The sequence below is a fragment of the Gallinula chloropus genome, assembly GCF_964237585.1.
Source record: "Gallinula chloropus genome assembly, chromosome: 9".
NCBI lineage: Eukaryota > Metazoa > Chordata > Aves > Gruiformes > Rallidae > Gallinula > Gallinula chloropus.
Window position 1 is genome coordinate 11,201,632 of NC_140094.1, and position 8,384 is coordinate 11,210,015.

Below are 8,384 nucleotides of genomic sequence, written 5' to 3' on the forward strand. Positions count from 1 at the left end.
ATCAGAGAAGTTAAGAGTTAAAATCGGGCTCTCTTCCCGTAACATTGTGTAACTCCAAAGCAGCAGCATTATCCTCGCTGTTTCAGAATTAACATCTCTCCATAAGGTGGAACGACTCGATCCTTCCACGCAAAATAAAATAAAATAAAAAAATAACCCACCAAAACCGCCAAAAAACCCCCCCAAACCCCACCGAAGAGCCAACCCGGCGCAAGCCAACAGATGACAAAAGAAACTCGGTCAAGTTTGAGCCTCTCAACACCTTATTTCCTGCCTAAAGAGCCCTTTTGTTCTGCTTCCCTGCATAAATGTTAATATTCTGCCACCATTAGAGAACGAAACAAGGAAGGAGAGCCCCGCGCCCGTGAACTCCACGGCCCCGGAGGGCGAAATCACGCCCCACGACGCGATTAGAACCGGAAAATTCCTACCAACAAAATCTCCACAATTTTCTGTTTGCTTCACCCCAGATTAACTTCACTTGAAGCTGGGCTTCGGCGCAGCCTAGCCTGGCCGCCGAGCCCCGCCTCCCCCGTTCCTATTGGGCGAGGGGAGGGAACCCCGCCCCTCCAGCCAGGTTCCGCTCTCCGATTGGCGGAGCGGCGTATCCATTATTTAAAGAACTTTTTCCTTGCTAGCAGGTTAGGTTGGGCAGGTTAGAACACCCTGGGCGAGCTGGTTCTTAAAGGGACAGGACCCTGCTCCCGGCCGTGACAAACTACAACCTTCGGCGCCCCGAGCGAGCTCCACCGAGCGCCCCTGCGAGTGGCTACGGCTGGCCAGACCCCCCCACCCACGGGGCCTCTCCGCGCCTCCCGGCGGCGGGGCGCGTCTCCCCCCACCCCCCCCACCCCCGCCCCCCGGCACGCTGCGCTCAGGCCGGATGGGCTGAGGGCGGAGAGGAGGAGAGCGCCGGGCGGCTGGGAGCCCTTCTCCCGCTGCAATTACACAACCGCCGCTTACCCGGCTCGTGGGATAAATTTAGACGGGTGTTTCGAGCCCATCCACTCCGAGGGCGGCTGGAGTTACCCTGGGAAGCGGGCACGCTGTATAAAAATGAGTGACCCCGGCTAAAAATACCGCTGGGTTGCCAGTCCCGAAGGCTCTCGCACCAATTGAAAGGATGAGTCAGCAGAAGAGGAGCTCCGCAGGAAGTGACCGTCTCCGGCTCACAAGGTACCGCGGCCTCTGCCAGAAACTTTTCCTGCTTGTTCAGGCTTCGCTTGGCTGAACACATCTGCAAGATACGGTTCGGGCTGTGACAACAAACAGCCTCTCTCAGGGCACAGCTTCCTCTTCACACCAGAGAAAAGCCTCTCCTCTAGATTAAGTGAGCCTTTTCCCCTCAGCGTAAGCACCGATGTGGCTCCCTACACATCTATCAAGTGAAGAGCCTGGAACATGCACGAAAAAACAAAACAAGGCTTAATAAATATTTCACAACTGCAGATACGACACCTCTTTGGGGGGGGGAAGAGCTGTGCCCTTTCCCAAACAAGCAACACGGGGAAGAGCCAAAACACAGCGCGTGCTCCCTCCTGCACCCACAAGGTATCATCACAGTTACACAAGACTTCTCTGGTTAGCAAGGTTGCCTTATGTAAAAGGTTTTTCTGCATTTAGTGTAGAATAACTAAAAATATTAAGGTAGAGGAAGATATAGCACTCGGTGGTGTAAGGGCGTTTGGGTTGGGGCTGTGCAGGGGAAGAGGAAAAAATAACTCATTTCTGGTTCTCACTCACCACCTTTCCTCCAGCCTGTGCTGGAGCAGCAGCCTGCACCACGAACCCCACATCTGCTTAGCTTTCCTAATGCAGATTAATCAAGTTCAAGACAGTTCAGCATACTGCTTTACTGCAAATACCACCCAGCACCAGGAAAATATTTACAGCCAAGTAGTAGTGATACACGCACCAAGAAGAACATCAACACACCTTCAGGAAGGGTATGTAATTCCTCTAAAACAGCCCAATAGCACATGACCTACCTTCTATTTTAGAGCAATCTATCACACCATAAAACCAAGTAGGGCTGAAAAGCAGCAATTACTACAGTTCTAAGTCAGTAAGCACAAAACACTACAAGAACAAAACTAACAAGAACTACCAAACTTCCCCTACAGAACCTAAAATACAAGCTGAAATAACCAGACCTCAACCCCTGCACCTGAATTCAGCTCCCTCCAAGAGTCAGTACTGCTAGAAGTTAACCAGGTCCCCTGAGGATAACCATGAGGCTATACTTACATGATACTTTTTTGACCAAATGTTATCTAAGCAATCAAAACTAAGAACATAGTTCATGCAAATAAAACATACCAGGAAAGTGTCCTCTAAGTATCTCAGTAACCAATCTTGGAAAGCTTCAATTTAGAGCACATTAACTTTAGGCCCATAAAAACAACAGCAAAAGTCACAGACCTTACCAAGCTGCCTAGTGCTAGAAGACAACACAACTACCCCAAAGTCAGTGTTATTGTTTGGGTACTTCCAAAACAGGAGAAAAAACGCAAGCACAGTAGCCCCAAACTCTCCAGCTCTACATGCCACTGCAGAAGTCTAGCCACTTCACAACAGTAACGATGAAAAATAATTTATCATCAAACATCCCACACTTCAGCCTGTGCTTCTGTTACACAGCAGCTCCTTATCACCGCAAGGGAGAAGTTTCATCCCTTTTTCTCCCCACCTTTCCCCTCCCAGTCATGCAGGCTGGCCCACTCCCTTAGCCCAGCTCTGGTGTTCATCAGACCCTTCCATCTGCGCCTGAGTCACTGACCTGGCAGAAGTTTGGCCAGCTTCTGATAAACAAGAGCGTGGCTTACTCAGAGCAAAAGGGGAAGGGCAAAGCAGATTCTCCCCCATTCAGCACTGTGACCTCCTTGATTTGCTTATCTCGTTTGTGGCAAAGCAAAACAAAAACTTAACACAAAACACTACCCTTACAGACGTAAAAGATCGCCCAAAGGTCTGTGATGTGGGGTACCAAGGCTAGGTTCACAGCTGACCCCACCTCACTGGGCTGGAAGTCACGGGTAAACACATCTGTACATCAGTGCTGGGAATCTGGACAGAAAAAAATTGTTATTCAAGTTGTTATCTTATGCTGAAGATGACCTAGAGAAATTAGACCTTAAGATGACTAATTTCTAAGCTCAGCTTCTGCACATAAGTCACCTATTTTCCTTGTAAACACATACATCTCTTGGAAAAAAATGCAGCAGTACTATTTTAAGGTCCAGGCTCAAGTTATGCCTTTGCTACTCTTACAGTACCCGTAGCAATACAGGAAAAAAAACAACCAAACCAAAAATCACAGAGTGCAGCTGCCAGTACATTAAACAGGGAAGCTTCGACAGTAGCATAAGAGAGATGGAGTTCGCTGCCACTGAACTTCGCACTGAGGACAGTAACAAGAGAAAGCACCTGACTCTCATTTGACTATTGTAATCATGGAACAGCTAAGAGGCCATTTGTTCTGTAATCTTGCACATACAGAAGACAGCAAGTTTGGAGGACTTGACAGCTCAAGAGATCAAGAACAGAGCCTTTCATCTTTAAGTCACCAGTTCAAACAGCGACCAGAATAGTAGCGATCAAAAGCTACATGTGATGGCTGTTCGGGGATTAGATGAAGAGATGGTTACTTGCTGTCCAGTTCCAAACAGATCAGTGTGAACCACAAGAGCTTTCTTCACAATTTGGCACCTGTTTTTCACAGTCATGAATATATTATACCTCTTGGATTCTGTACATGTTAATAAGTAGCAAGGCAAGTGTACTGCCGCACACATGCACTGAACTTGCATCGCAGAAAAGGACTTTACCCTCTGGCTGTCAATTATGTCAGCACTACAGCATGTGCTGAATTTTTTATTTATTATTTTTAAACAATTAGACCTCTGTCTTTTAGCTTTTTTATTATCAGAAAATTCTTTGAAAGTAATATTTAGCTTCCCATTCCTTTCTCGCTCTCAGACACTGCAGTCCTCTTTATAAGCAATAGTTCTCAATCTCGCTGTACAATATATTTTTGCAAATACATACAATTTAAAAGTACATTAATATAAGAATTTCAGAACTTTTGTATTTGAGAAATTATTTTGAGACATTAGTAATAATTTTTTAATCAAACCTAAACAACACAAGCTTCCTAAGGGCCATGTCCACATAAGGACATGGAAAAAAATCCCTGGGTGATGAAAGCAACGTTCCTTTTCATATTCTTAAACATTCTTCAATACATCTGTGTACAGGCTCTAGAAAGTCAATTACCAATAGCTCCTTTTCAAAATGACTTTTAAAACAAGTCTGAAAAAGTATCTGGAATTTCCAGGTAGGATGAAAACAAGTTCAGAGTGTATGTTGACTGAAGGTTCATTGTCCTGCTACAAACACCATTACCAAAAACAATCTTCTACGTAACCCCAGCAATACAGAGTTGCATAGTTCTTAGTAGCATATTACTTCCCAACAATGAAGCTGCTGATGAAAAAAAGCCAAGGCCCTAGAAACTTCAGTATCCTTAGGAGTAACTAAGGAGGCCCTCACATACAAAGAATTCAACTTGGTATTCCAGGAGTCTAGAGTGCAACATACCAGACTGATGAGATTTCAGTAATCCTGAAGAACTTTGGGATTTCTCTTGCTGCTTTCAATCCAAGATTTACTGCTGCACTGCAATAATCGAATCTGGAAACAACAAAGAGATACACATGGTAAATACTGGGTCTTCATCAGAGACAACTGGTTAGCTGTACAGATGCACCAGACCAAAACACATCCCCCTGGAAGTCTTAGCAGCTCTCTCAAACTACCCAGAGAACTTAAAGTTCATCCACATGTTAAACCCCAACTGCTTCCTTCTACATAGCCCCTCCCACTTCCCCTGTTATCTCCTGGCCTACAAAGCTGCACATCCATAACAGGCCTCGCTTGCCTCAGCAGTTGCAGTGTTGGATTTGGGGTTTTTTGTTGTTTGGTTTTAGTTTATTTGGAGGGGGGTGTATATTTGTGTATGTTTGGGATTTGTTCTGTGAGGCTCTTTTTGTAAATCAAGACAGGGAATTACATCTTGTACATCTGCATCACGGAGGCCACCAGTGACAGATGGCCACATCACTTGCTTCAGTCAGAGTCCTTGAGGAAAGGATCTAGACATTTTAAAAGACTTTTCCTTGACATCAGAACTCCACCAGAAAAAAAAAAAAAACCAGTACCATTTCCACTGAATTCAGCATGGTCCAAGTACATTTCTATGCAATCTATAATACTCTTTGGAGGTTAAAATCAAGTATCTTGAATGCAAGTTATAGCCAATTCAGTATTAAAAAAAAAAATTAAAAAGCTTCCTATCTATTAGCTGCCAAGAAGTTTGTATACTTAAAATTCCCTCAGAAATAAGGCTGATTAATATAGCTGTTACAAAAGGACACACTTTCACAGAAACAGGGATTACCTTTATCTGTAACCATGGTGACTTTTCGGTAGTTTGTGTTTATGCTACTCTCCTTCCGATAACTTGCCACTATCTCTTTCCAGCTATTTGTGTAAGGTTTTGAGTGTGCCAGCTGAGACCATAAAGTAACCAGAAGTCGAAATGTAAACTTGGATTCTCAGACCACACTCTTAAAAGTGTATTATTTAGCATGCAATGTTGTTAATTTTTGCCATAAATTTATGGTTAGTCAAGAAATCAAATAACAGATTAAAATAATTTTAGCATGATTCATAGTTTTGTAAGACAAAAATATTTCAAGAGGTATCCTAAGAAATACATACATGACGTAGAGGAGAAAAGAATTTTTGCTACTGAAGAAGTTATCTGGAAAGTTGTAAGCTCAAGGAACTGTGTCATGATACACATCGTAGACTTTGGTACTCAGTATCATAAGGAAAAAAACATTCCCAAAACACACTGCTGTTTCGGCCTGAATAAATACATGACAGATCAGAAAAAAGCCAGTTCCCTTGTTGTAGGTCAGGTGATCATATAAAGGACAGGTGGGGGTACCTCTGCACTAGATAAACACACATTTCAAAGAGCAAAACTATAAAAGTTTAAAGAGACAGGAAAGAGTAAGGAAGGAATTAACATATTTGCTTCCTCAATTGTTGAGTTACTACTATCACAGCAGTCTGTGAAAGAAATTACTGCAGATGACATCACACAAACAAAATAATTTGTTTGGAAGGAGGAGGAGGAGGAAGAGAAGAGGTTTTGGCTGTTGTTTTTTTTCCTCTGAAGTTCACAGAGCAGTTTGCCTCGCTGTGCCCTTCTCTCAGCATACACAGAGAGTTTGGCACAGCTGAGATGCGAGCACAGACCCTCAGAATGAAACTCAGCACGCTCTATACTCCCCGTAACTCTTATGCAATGACATCTATTATAGGACAAGCCTGGACAAACATCCAGGGAATGGACTTCAGAACACAACAAGTGAGTCCACTCGGGGAGAGAGGTAACTGCCATCGGTTTTGCCAAATGCCCCCACGTTACAGTAGCACATTTGGTGGAAGCTTCTACATTCCGCTGCTCCTGCCGTCGTTACTGGCACTAAGATAATTAGCAGGGTTCGCTTCTTAAGATTCTCCCCCCCCCAACATCCTGTGGAAACGGGTGGATGTTCTCAACCCTTACCCATCAAGGGCAGAAGCCTGGTTAAGCCTCGCAGGGTTCCTCGGCGAACACAGCATTAAAAAGAACTTTTTTGTACCATACAAAGCCAAAGGATGACAGGCTACGCAGCCCTAAACCCCCGCTTTAACTGGGAGGGCGCATGTTGCTTCCTGAATACTCCCGTCCCCGAAACCGGCCAAAACCGCTGCGCTAAACTTATCCGAGGTGCATTCAGGCACACCGACCGCAGCAGCCACCGGCCGCCGCGGCCCGGGGAAGACAGGCCCCGGCACCGAGGCGACGGGCGAGCCCCTCCCGCTCCCCGCGCACCGCCGCTCGGTCAAGTCCAAACGCCCCCCCCCCCCCCAGCAGCTGGGAGACCCGCCGGCCAGGGAGGCCGGCCCCGCCGCTCCGCCGGCTCAGCCCTCGGCCTCTCCCAGCCGAACTAAAATAAGCCGGGGGAAGGAGGGGAGCGGCGGGGGCCGAGCGCCCGCCCGGCGCAGGGCTGGCGGCGCGCCGCGGGCAGGCGGGCTGCCTCTCCCCTTCCACCCAAGGACACGAGTACAAACACCTCTGCCCTGGGATGGCTCCTGCGCACGCAGCGAGGAGCTGCCCGGCGGGGGGGGGTGGGGGGGGAGTGGGGGGGGAAGAGGAAGGAACGACCAAAAAAGGGAGAAAAAGAGCCCCGAGGCCCGGGGCCCGGCCCCGCCGCCGCCCCGCAGCCCCGCGCCCGCTGGGCACGGGGGTCAGGGGGGGGAGGCGGCAGTGAGGGGAACGACAGTCTCCCCTCGGCCCCTAAGCCGCTCCCCCGGGGCGACCGGGCGGCCGCCGCCTCAGCAGCCCCACCGCAGAGAGGGGCTGGCAGCCCCCAGCCCGCCCAGCTGGCGGCCCCCGACCCAGCCGCGCTGCCCTCACCTGCCTCCGGGCCGCCGCGTCCCGCCACCGCCCGCTCGGCTCGGCTCGGCCCCGCCTGGCCCCGCTCGCTCCTCACCAAACTTTTTTTTCCCTTTCTCCCTGTTTCGTTGCCCTCGGAGTGACGCGAGCGGGCGCTGATTGGCGGAGCCGAGGAAGGGCGGCCTCACGGACGAGGAGGCGGTGCTACAGCCGCGACTAATTACTACACGAAGAGGGCGGCGACGTTAACCGCAGAATGCTATTTAAAGGGGAAGCGGCCTGTCCTGTGTTTCCCCCCTTCTTGAGTGCCTTGTGGGGAATGTAGGGGTGGGAGTGGGGCGGCGGCGGCGGCGGCGGCGGGCGGGCGGGCGGGCGGGCGGGCGGGCGGGCAGGGACCGCTAGTACTGGGCAAGCTGACCGGGCGAGCCCGGAAAGGGCCCGGCTAGCACGGGAAGGGGTTGCTCGCCTCAGGCTCGGGACCAGGGCCTGCGGTAGCCTTTGGAGGGCAGCCTGTGAGGAGATAGCCCCTGACACCCGCGCGGTCCTTCAGCATGCCATCGTCCACCCTCCTCCTCCCCCAAATAAATAAATTCCGCCATAAAAACCCTGCCTGGCTGCCCATCGCCTGCCTTTCTACCCAGAGGGTGTCTTAAATCCATGAAGGAAAAGGCTTCCCTACAGAGAGGGTCTCGCTTGGGTGGGCTCTGCAGAGATCTGACCTCTCCCGTGGGCCCCTCGCCAGTCACCTGCCTCACGTCCCCTGCACAAAGTCAGCTGCTGATCTTTAATCTCCTGTTATCTGCAGCACGCCACATGACTCGTTTCTGGTTGTGTTTTCTGTTGTTGGGGTTTTTAATTGCAGGGTTCTGAG

At 49.1% G+C, this 8,384-nt stretch overlaps 1 protein-coding gene across 6 annotated transcripts in view; it reads right to left on the reverse strand.

The window, feature by feature from the left end:
* ZFAND6 (zinc finger AN1-type containing 6) overlaps positions 1–7,614 on the reverse strand; it is a 37,765-nt gene extending 30,151 nt beyond the window's left edge. For 2 of the 6 annotated variants that reach the window (XM_084268203.1, XM_084268198.1), the window contains exons 1-2: positions 7,535–7,614; positions 4,600–4,692 (exon numbers count right to left, since the gene is read on the reverse strand). The gene's annotated coding sequence lies outside the window, so the exon portion shown is untranslated. Of the gene's footprint in view, positions 1–431; positions 483–2,779; positions 2,856–2,940; positions 2,992–4,599; positions 4,693–7,534 lie in introns of those variants that run through there. The other 4 variants (XM_084268199.1, XM_084268200.1, XM_084268201.1 and 1 more) reach the window with 4 other exon arrangements.
* Positions 7,615–8,384: the final 770 nt, after the last annotated feature.